A 9,587-nucleotide genomic window follows, 5' to 3' on the forward strand; every position below is an offset into this window, starting at 1 on the left:
ATTCTCACATAAGATTATCAAGTTTTCTCCATTTCACATTATTTATGATGACATTTCAATTAAAATGAAAAAAAAATACAATGGACCATAAAGAAATAGTAGGATACATAGAATGTTTCAAATAATTTTGGATAATGTTATTTTTTTCTAAAATAATAATAAAATTGATACAGGAAAAAGAATATGGGATTGAAATTGAAGAAAAAAATGCCAGGGGTGGAACAGGCAAATAAAAGAACAAGGACTCTTGACTCTTATTGATTTGGTTAAACCAAATGAACTGTGTTGATCATAGAGGAGTTACTAATAGAGTCTCAGGTGAGTAAATGGCAAAATACAGAAATATTACTTAGTACACTGTGCTGTCAGAGGATTAAACAGCCACATATACACAAATATACTGGAGAAAGACAATCTCATCAACAAATGGTGCTAGACAAACTGGGTATTCACATGTAGAAGGATAAAAGTAGATCTCCATGTCACATCCTGCATAAACATCTATTTAAAATGGAAATTTATTTAATGTAAAACCTGAGAGTTATATTTTAAAACTGCCACTGGAAATTATATGAAAAACACTTCAAGATATACTCATAGGTGAGGACTTTCTGCAAAACAGTCCAATAGTTCAGTAAATAGCGCCAACAGCTGCTGATGTGACTGCATGAAATTAAAAAGCTTCCACAGTGGAGAAAAGAACATAGTAAGAGACAGGCTATAGAATAGGAGAAAAATCTTAGCAAACTTCAGATTTAAAGGAGGATTGAAATAGAACATATAAAGAACCAAACAATGATGAAACACAAAAGATTAGACCTAACAACCTCAAATAATTTAGTCAACAAATGGAAAAATGAAATAACAAGACAGTTCTCAAAAGGTGAGATTCAAATGGCCAATAAATGTGCAGAAAAAAAGTGTTAACATCCTTAGCCAGGAGAGAAAGGCACATCATTTCCATTCATTGACCAAGAAGGAAAGTGCCTACAGTAGTGGATGCTGTAGTTGGCTGTGGAAGGCATCTGTGGGCCAGTGAGGGAGTGAGTTTGCAAGTGTGTGAGCACCCATGCCCCTCAACCCTTGTTCTTATTTGATAGAGACTTGTCTGATGTATATCCCAGCCTGGCAGCCAGAAATAAAAAGTTCCAAAGGCCCCTTCCTTGGGAGCTATGCAAAAAGGACCTCTGGCCAAAGGCAGTGTCATGAGTTTCCAAGGTACTAGGGCTGATCCTCAACCTCCTTCCTCTCTCCAACCCACACTCAGTGCTCAAGAGTGAGGAGCTGATGAGATAGGAGAAACTGGGTGTGTCCTGGCCACTGATTATGGATGTGATTTTGATCTGAAGCAAACAAAACAATAAAAGTGTACTGGCATTTCCCCTCACCCAGGTCAGAGTCTTGGTAATTAAGAAAAATAATAATAATAAATGCCATGGAGGATATGGGGAAAGTTGCCCTTTATATTTCCAGTGGGAAATTATTTAGTGCAGCCACTAAATACATCACTATGGAGATAATCCAGAAAAATCTATTTAACAAAATAGAACTACTTGCTACACCATTTCCGGGAATGGTCAGCATACTGAAGAGATAACTACAAATTCTATTGTTATAGAATCAGAATAAGCAAGAACTGATAGATAGATGGATATTCATATATACATTTAAAAACTCCTGAAATGTCTTGACTTTAACCTTCTTTCTGCAAATCTAGGATCTCTTTGCTATAATTATTAGAGTTAAATATGAGAAAATGTTGACAATCTCTGTTTGACTTTCTAGATATAGTGATCATAATTCATGTGGCATGGAATACTAGAGCTTCCTTGTGCTTTGTCCTAGAATTGTAATTTGCAAACCTGGCAAGATCTCTCAATGGGTAAAGGTGCTTGCCTTCAAATAAGGTGATGAGTTCTATCCCCAGAACCCACAGAAAGGTTGCAGCAGAGAAATAACCCTACAAGGCTAAACTATAACCTCCACATGTGCACCTTAATATGCATCCCCACTCACACTATGTTGCAGACAATGTTTTTTTAAAAATTCCAATTGCCATTGATAGTTGTTGATATGCAACCAGAGTACAAGAGCAGAGAGAAGCCGGGTGCCTATTACTTCTCTCTGATGACACTTTGCTGTAAAACTGTAGTTAAGCAATGGTTGTGATCTACCTATGGCCAGAGCTCATGGTCCTTTCTCAAAATCAGAGATCTCAATAGTGACAGCAACACTGCTTCTTCTCCTGGCTTCTTTGTAAGGGTGAGAATGGCTTCTTAATAGCTAAGCTCTGGGTTGCTTCATCACAATTTCTAATGAGTTTCTTAATTCTTTCTCAAGAGCTATAAATAGCTCCTCCATTAAATTCTCTTCAAGTGCTCTGAAAAAGCTGTTTTTTGCAGTGAGCATAATTAAGGAATATCTATCTTGTTTTCTAAACTCATACACATACCTTCCTCCTTCCATCATTTTAGCAGTTATTTAACAGTTAGGACACAGCCAGAAAAAAATACAACTATATTATTTATATATAAACATTTATTTATAAACATATAAGGTTTTTATAAAGACTTAACAATTATTTAAGTGGAATGATTTTAATCATAAGAAATGTTAATTCAGTAGACAGGAACAGGTAGAGCAGAACAGAGATCATTACCTGAAGAAACACTTATAATCCTAGGGTAAAGTAACAAGGCTAATGTGATTTCATTCATCTCCTGGATGCACAATCACTTGGTAAGTGTTGGAACCATGACATAACCATTTGGAATTGTTACTGCAGCAAAGGAAATTCAGCAGTTGCCAGGAAACCCAGCTGAACTACAGAAGGAGTGGAAACCTGGGTCTGCCCTCCACTTTCCCCTTCAATAGGCATCTCTCACTAGTGAAGCTATATGAAAGAAACAGAATGAGACAAGACAAATGTAATTTTCTAAGACCATCCTTCTGAGACATGGAAAATTCACTAATGCATTCAAGTATTTTTATGTAAGTGACTGACCAATTCATGCTGTAATGCTAATTAAAAACACTTCAAGGTGGTCTATCCAGACAATTTAATACCAAATTTAGGGGAATGCTGTAGATGGATAGAAAATGTGCACCAAAGGTCCATGTTTTCAAAATCTGGTACCCAGGATGGTGCTCTTGGAAGGTGCTGTGTATGTTTAAGAGGCCTAGCTGGGACAGTGTGTAACACCTGTAAGTCCAGTGATGCTAGAGGTTGTGGTATAATGACAGCCTACAAAATCTGCAACCATTCTGGGCCAAAAAGTACAATGTTGAGAGAGGAGGAGGATGCGAATAAATATAAAGATGCAAAGTCTAGCCAGGCATGTTGGCACACATCTTTAATCCCAGCACTAGGGAGAAGGCATGACAGGCAGATCTCTGTGAGTTTAGGCCAGTCCAGACTACATAATCAGAAGTGAGATCATGTCTGCCACCCCCTCACTCCACAAAAAGAAAAAAAGAAAAACAAAACAGAGACAGAACCTGATTGGATGTCCTCCATGTTTTGCTCTAAATGAGGCTAGAGGATTCAAATCTACTGTTCCTTTTTTCATTTTTTTTCTCTAAATTAGACTAGAGAATTCCAATCTAGCCTGCCTTTTTTCATTTTTTGATAAGTGTATTTGCTTCAAGATGTACTCCTGCCTAAATGTACTGCCTGATCAGAAACATAAGGCTGCTGATAAATCACTCACGGGCAAGAATATGCAAAACTGTGCACCAAAAATAAATCTATTTTTATCAGTTAAGTATTTAATGTATTTTATTATCTGGATGGAAAGCTGACTGATATATGATACATTCATGTTGATAAACTCAATATTCTGTTATAATTATTCTGGTCCACTATTCATATAATAACTTCTTACCCTTACAAATTAATAAGAAATCTGTGTTGCCATTAGCCATAAGTATTTTCTGATTTCTAGATCTTGAAATTCTCCTCAGTTATGCCAGAACCTGACTTTTCAGGGTGAGGTAAGTCAATGTGATTGGTAGTGCTTGTGTTAATCTCCAGAGTAGAGACATAACCTCTAGACTGACACAGTACCCAACAGTGCTTACATTAACACAATATTGTAGTGACAATTATTGTGTTTTTTTTTGTTGTAGTGAAGATTGACCACACGGCTGCAAGAATGCTAGAGAAATGTCCTACCACTTTGCTTTCCACCCAAGCCCTTCTTTTTTCCCTATAAACTTCATGCTGCTTATTTTTTATTTTTTATTTTGTCAAAGATGTCCTTTGTACATGATAGTCAATTCTATTTTAGAATTGCCGAGTAAAACACTATTTGCCAGAGTTAGCCATTCTGAGTTTTAAGTATTAGTTTTTAAAAGATTTCTTTTATGTGTCTGTGTGTGCTCAGGTGTCTGTACATGCACCATATGCATGCAACTGCCTGCAGAGGCCAGAAGATGATGACTGATTTCCTGGAGTTACAGGTGGTTGTGAGTCAATGTGGGTGCTGGGAACCAAACCCAGGTCCTGTTCAAGAGCATCAAGGACTCTTAACCTTTAAGCTACCTCTCTAGCCCATAAAGATTAAGGTTTTCAGAGACATAAATATGTCACTTATTTTAGACTTTATAAATATGGACATTAGAAAAAATGACACTGTTTTATATATTAAAGCAAGAAGCAATCAATTACTGCTCTCCATTTAGGTTCTATAAAATTTACATTCCTATTAGATTTTGGTCTTCCGTGTTCATGACTTCTTGATAATATTGGCAGAAATCTACTTTCAACAAAGTATTGGGGAAAATAGTAACCATTCTTTGGAGAAATGGCCCACAATCATGCTGTTCCCAGAACCATTGGAGATTATTATATAATATATCACTTCATCATGGTCAACTTAGAGCTCAAAGAAGGTCCTGACATGCAGGTCATAGGTTTCACCGTCAAAGCCCTGCAGCTGTCCCAGAGAAAGCTCAGGCCTCATTACCAATTAAGCTAATTATGTTCTGAAATACCTCTGCCATCCTGCTGTTTAGATACATAGTGTTTCAAACCTTCACAAAAGGTATCCTTTCTTTTGTGCTGGCAAAGCTCAATTATTTTCCCAATCAATCCCACACAGTGAATGTAACAGTATGAGAGATTAAATAAGAAAACAATGCTTTCACAAGCCTCTGCATAAATCTTGTCAGTGTGGCACAAGAAATTACATGGTAGGTAGGTTATGAGGTTCAATAAATTATTCTCAAGCATTACATGTAGAAGTAATAGTACACAAAGAAACAAAACCTTTGGAAACTTGCAGATTTCAGCTTGAATATTTTTAGCAGAGGCTGAATCATGTTCATACACAAGCTATCAGAGGTTAGGAAATGGAGAGCTGCTAGTGGATATATACCACTTATAACTCCCACAGAATAGAAAAAGACAGCAGAAATCTGCATTCTCAGAGCACATTTAGGTGATATATACATTGGGATTAACCTACTGATAGATGTGGAACAGTGTATGCAGCAAAAATGACTCAAAGGAAATAAATGACTCAAAGGCTCTAGGACAATTAAAAGCAATCAAAAATTGTCTGACATACCTGAAACTTGTAGCTAATCTCCACAGAGCAGATGTCCAAATATACAAAGTTTGACAGGTGCTTCCTGGTTCCCTCAGGAAGGCTAGTCTAGTAAGGATTCTCTTTTGTAAATCATGTGATACTGAATACGGAGACAGTACATTCCATGTCCTCTTAAAGGGTTTGTTCAGTATAATGTCGTTTCTGCTATAAAAGGAGCTTAAAAGAGAAAGTAAAAGGGACACCAAAACTGTTATCCTCGTGAACCTTTGTCCAATATGACGTTCCATGAGAAAAGTAAAATGGGAAAAGCTGCTGAAGGCATTTCCACATTTGTTTAGTATATATGGTCTTGCTTCTGTTTGAAACCCATGTTGCATGAGGTAAGAATTGCCACCAAAGAATTTTTAACATATGTTTCCTTTAGACTTTGCTGTGTGGTGACTTTATTAGGTAGATTTGGGTGGGGTTTTCTGATGTACATTTGACCACATTCACTACACACATAAGGTCTTTCTTCTGTGTGAAATGTGTTGTGCCCTGGAGGGGAAAACTTCTTCCAGAACAATTTTCCATATATATCACACATATAAACATTTTCTGCAGTTTGGCCTTTCCCGTGTGCCTCAAGGTAGGCTTTACGATCAATGTTTTCCCACAGGCACTACATATCCCAGGATTTTCTGGATGCTATAATTTCTGTTATTGAGTGTCTTGGGATGACCTTCCTTCTTCACTCTTAAAAGGGTCATTGTTGTGAGATTACTGGTGCTGAACAAATTCAGCTTTTCAGGTAATCAATTCCCCATACTTTACCTGCATATTTGTTTTGGTAAGAGGTTTCCATCCACTCAGTGGTAGTAAATGGCTGCTCCTCATTATGACTTGCTGGGGTTTTGGTAGACCTGGCCAAGAAGTTCACCTCCCAACCTCACTGCAAGTGAGGCCTTTCTCTGGCCCTTGGAATTTGTAGTCATTCATACATGAAGCCTGGCCCTTTTCATACCTAAGGATTAGCATTCCTTCTCCTGCAAAATGAAATGGAAAGCTCTTTCACATGACTGACATACATATCGCTGCTGCCAGTTCATACTGACTGCTGCATAGCTACGTCCTACATAGTCGGGTACAGCATTTCCTTTATGACTGACTCACACATGTCACAGCCAACATCCTGCATGTATCTTTGTTGTGACACTCTCATAAAAATAACTTGCTCAGAAAGTACACATTTGTTATTCTCATCAGAGGAAAGACCAGAGCCAGGCTCAGTCTCTAGAATCCTCATATTGACTATGTCAAAGTCCAATGAGAAACCTATCCTTTCTCCTCTATGTCGTCCAATATGGGTAGATACAAAGGAACCAGGATTAGGGAAAAACAAGCAAAAAATTCACTAACATTACCTCACAGTACAGGCATTTCTGAGAACCACTATGTAGCTCCTATTCCTCAGGAGAGAAGTATGCCATTACATTGTTAAAGGTCATAAGAATTCAGAGCAAGGTCCAGGTTTACCACCTCCATAAGTCTAAAACACAGGCCATTGTATTTGAGAGAAGTGGGCTTGGTGTACAAGTGCTGAAATCATGAAAGATCTCATGGCCTTAAGACAGCCTATTCCTGGAAGACACCAATTAGGATATTGCTCACACCCGAGTCTGTAATACTAAAAGTCAATGACATGGGTTCAGAACTAGAAATTCAAAGTTCTTATACAACACAGATGTAGACATGAGACCCATCTGAAATGCCATCTTTCTGTAACTGACTAATAGGAGATGCCAGAGAAGCAGCCAGGCAACAGCTCCAGTCATCACTTCAGCGACCTTCCCACTTTAAGTCACTGGATTGTGACAGAGCCAGGAAGTGATGTAGTTGGAATGTAACACTACCGGAAAGCTTGCCCATTTTCAGCATAAAGCTTTATTTAAAACCCCAGAACAACATTCTTTGACTAAGAAGAGTCTAAGTCTACCATTTCTTTCTGCAAAGAGGACTTGAGATAAAGTTCAGAGTTTATAGCATCATTCAACTCCATCAAAATGTTTCATTTTAAACCTCCTAGTCATCTCAGATTTACATCTCAGTTGTAAAAGGTGGTTTTGGAGTAAGAATTCCTTTTGAAAATATTCATTAGAGCTGGAGAGCTAGCTCAAGGGGAAAAATCCTTAAGTGCTTACAAGACAAATATGAGAACCTGAGAAGAGATCCCAAACACCTTCTTAAATAGCCCACCTGACTGAATGCTATAGTCCTCATTGCAGGGGAATAAGGAGATGGGAGGTGCTGATGAGACCAGAGAAGCTACAGAAGGAAAAAATGGGAGAGAAGACAGGAGTTAGGGGGCACAAGGGAAAGAAGGAATGCAGGTTTCAGGGGGGGAAGACTGGGAGGGAGCTTTGCAGGGGAAAAGACATGGGGGCAGGGGTGCTGAGTGCGGAGGGAGTACTGATGGAGGAAGCCATAGGGACTGTGGTGAGAGGCAGACATGGGAAAGGGCCTTGGGAGGTGAGGACACTGTGTGAAGGGAGGGAGAATTACATGGTTGCAGAGGGTTGGTATTATGGTGTACCACAGGGCGTGGGAAAGGAGGGCAAACAAAAGCAAATCCCGTAGGCTTGCTGGCCAGTCAGCTAGTGTAGACAAAACAAATGGCTCCAGCTTCAGTGAAAATAAGGTAGAGAACAATTGAAGAAGGCACAGTGACCTCTGGCCTCCACATGTGAATACCTGAGCAGACATATGTGCATATAAATGAGGACATACACACAACCTTTTCAACAATGTCTTAAATAATTTTCCCTGTACTGATTTTGTATTTAACTTGGGCTGAATATTCTCTGTCATTGTAAGAGACAATTGAATATGGACAATTGTATTCTCTGTAATTCTCATTTTCTCTCATAATTTGCGATTTTACTGGCAACAACTATTTATTTTGTCCCTCATATTTTTTCAATAGCAAGAAATTTTGGGACATTGTAGATTATCAGTCTATGTCAGAGGATGTAATTTCTTTATTTGTATTTATTTTGCTATATATAAATTATAATTGCATGGGTTTGGGAGACTCAGTGTGATATTTACATTCATGTACATAATGTACATTTAAAATTTCCAAATTTCATGTGAATTATTCAAGAACATTGCTTCTTCTCTTTTTAAATGTGGTATAGATATCTTCTTGCTATAACTATGAAAATTAAATTTGTAAAGTGTTTTATAATATGAAGTTTGAAATATTCAAATGCATAGTCACATCAGTTCAATTAATACATTCTTTCACAAATGCATTAGTTACTTACACTTCCTCCCTCCAGAAGTATTTGCCAGATCAATTACCATGCTTTGATTGATCAATTTTTGGTCATTTTAAAGATTTTTTTTTGTTCGTTATATACTCTTTGCTACCATTCCTAATTAGGAGAACAGCTGGCATTTCCCCCCTCCTATTCCGTGTATTGTCTTTTCGCTCTGCTGATAATTTTCCTTGATAAGCAAAAATTTTTCTAACTGGATGCCATCTCATTTATATTTATTTGATTTCCTGAGCAATTGGAGTCAGACATAATCACTTCATGTGTTAGTATATGAACATTTTGGAGTGTTTTGCCTGTTATTTCTTCTAATAATCCCAGTGTTTTAGGTCTTAAATTAAGATCTTTGCTCCATTTTAAGCTTTTATTTTATATAAAGTATTTTTTATTTTTATTCTGTGAAAATTTTATAAATATGTAAAATGTATCTTGATCACATCCACCACTATTATCCCCTCGATATCGCCTTCTCAACTTCAGGTCCATATTTTATAATTAATCAGTTAACTCATTGAGTCTAATTAGTATTATCCATATGTGCATGTGTACACTGGGTGTGGACAACCTACCAGTGGCCATACTCCTGAAGAAAAGTGATCCTCCTTCAAAGGGCATCAATTAGCAATAGCTCTTCATTTAAAAGTGAGGCCTTGAGAACCCCTCCATTTAGGGTAAGATACATTTAGGGACAAATTTTACTCACTATTCTACATGTAAT

General features: G+C 37.5%; 1 non-coding gene across 1 annotated transcript; it reads left to right on the forward strand.

The window, feature by feature from the left end:
• Positions 1-967: 967 nt before the first annotated feature.
• LOC128118282 (small Cajal body-specific RNA 2) lies at positions 968-1,347 on the forward strand. The gene has a single exon (XR_008221099.1). It is a non-coding gene; the product is annotated as a small Cajal body-specific RNA 2 (non-coding RNA).
• The last annotated feature ends 8,240 nt before the right edge of the window (positions 1,348-9,587 follow it).

The sequence above is a fragment of the Peromyscus californicus genome, unplaced genomic scaffold, assembly GCF_007827085.1.
Source record: "Peromyscus californicus insignis strain IS unplaced genomic scaffold, ASM782708v3 Scaffold_10__1_contigs__length_136768540, whole genome shotgun sequence".
NCBI classification, from domain to species: domain Eukaryota; kingdom Metazoa; phylum Chordata; class Mammalia; order Rodentia; family Cricetidae; genus Peromyscus; species Peromyscus californicus.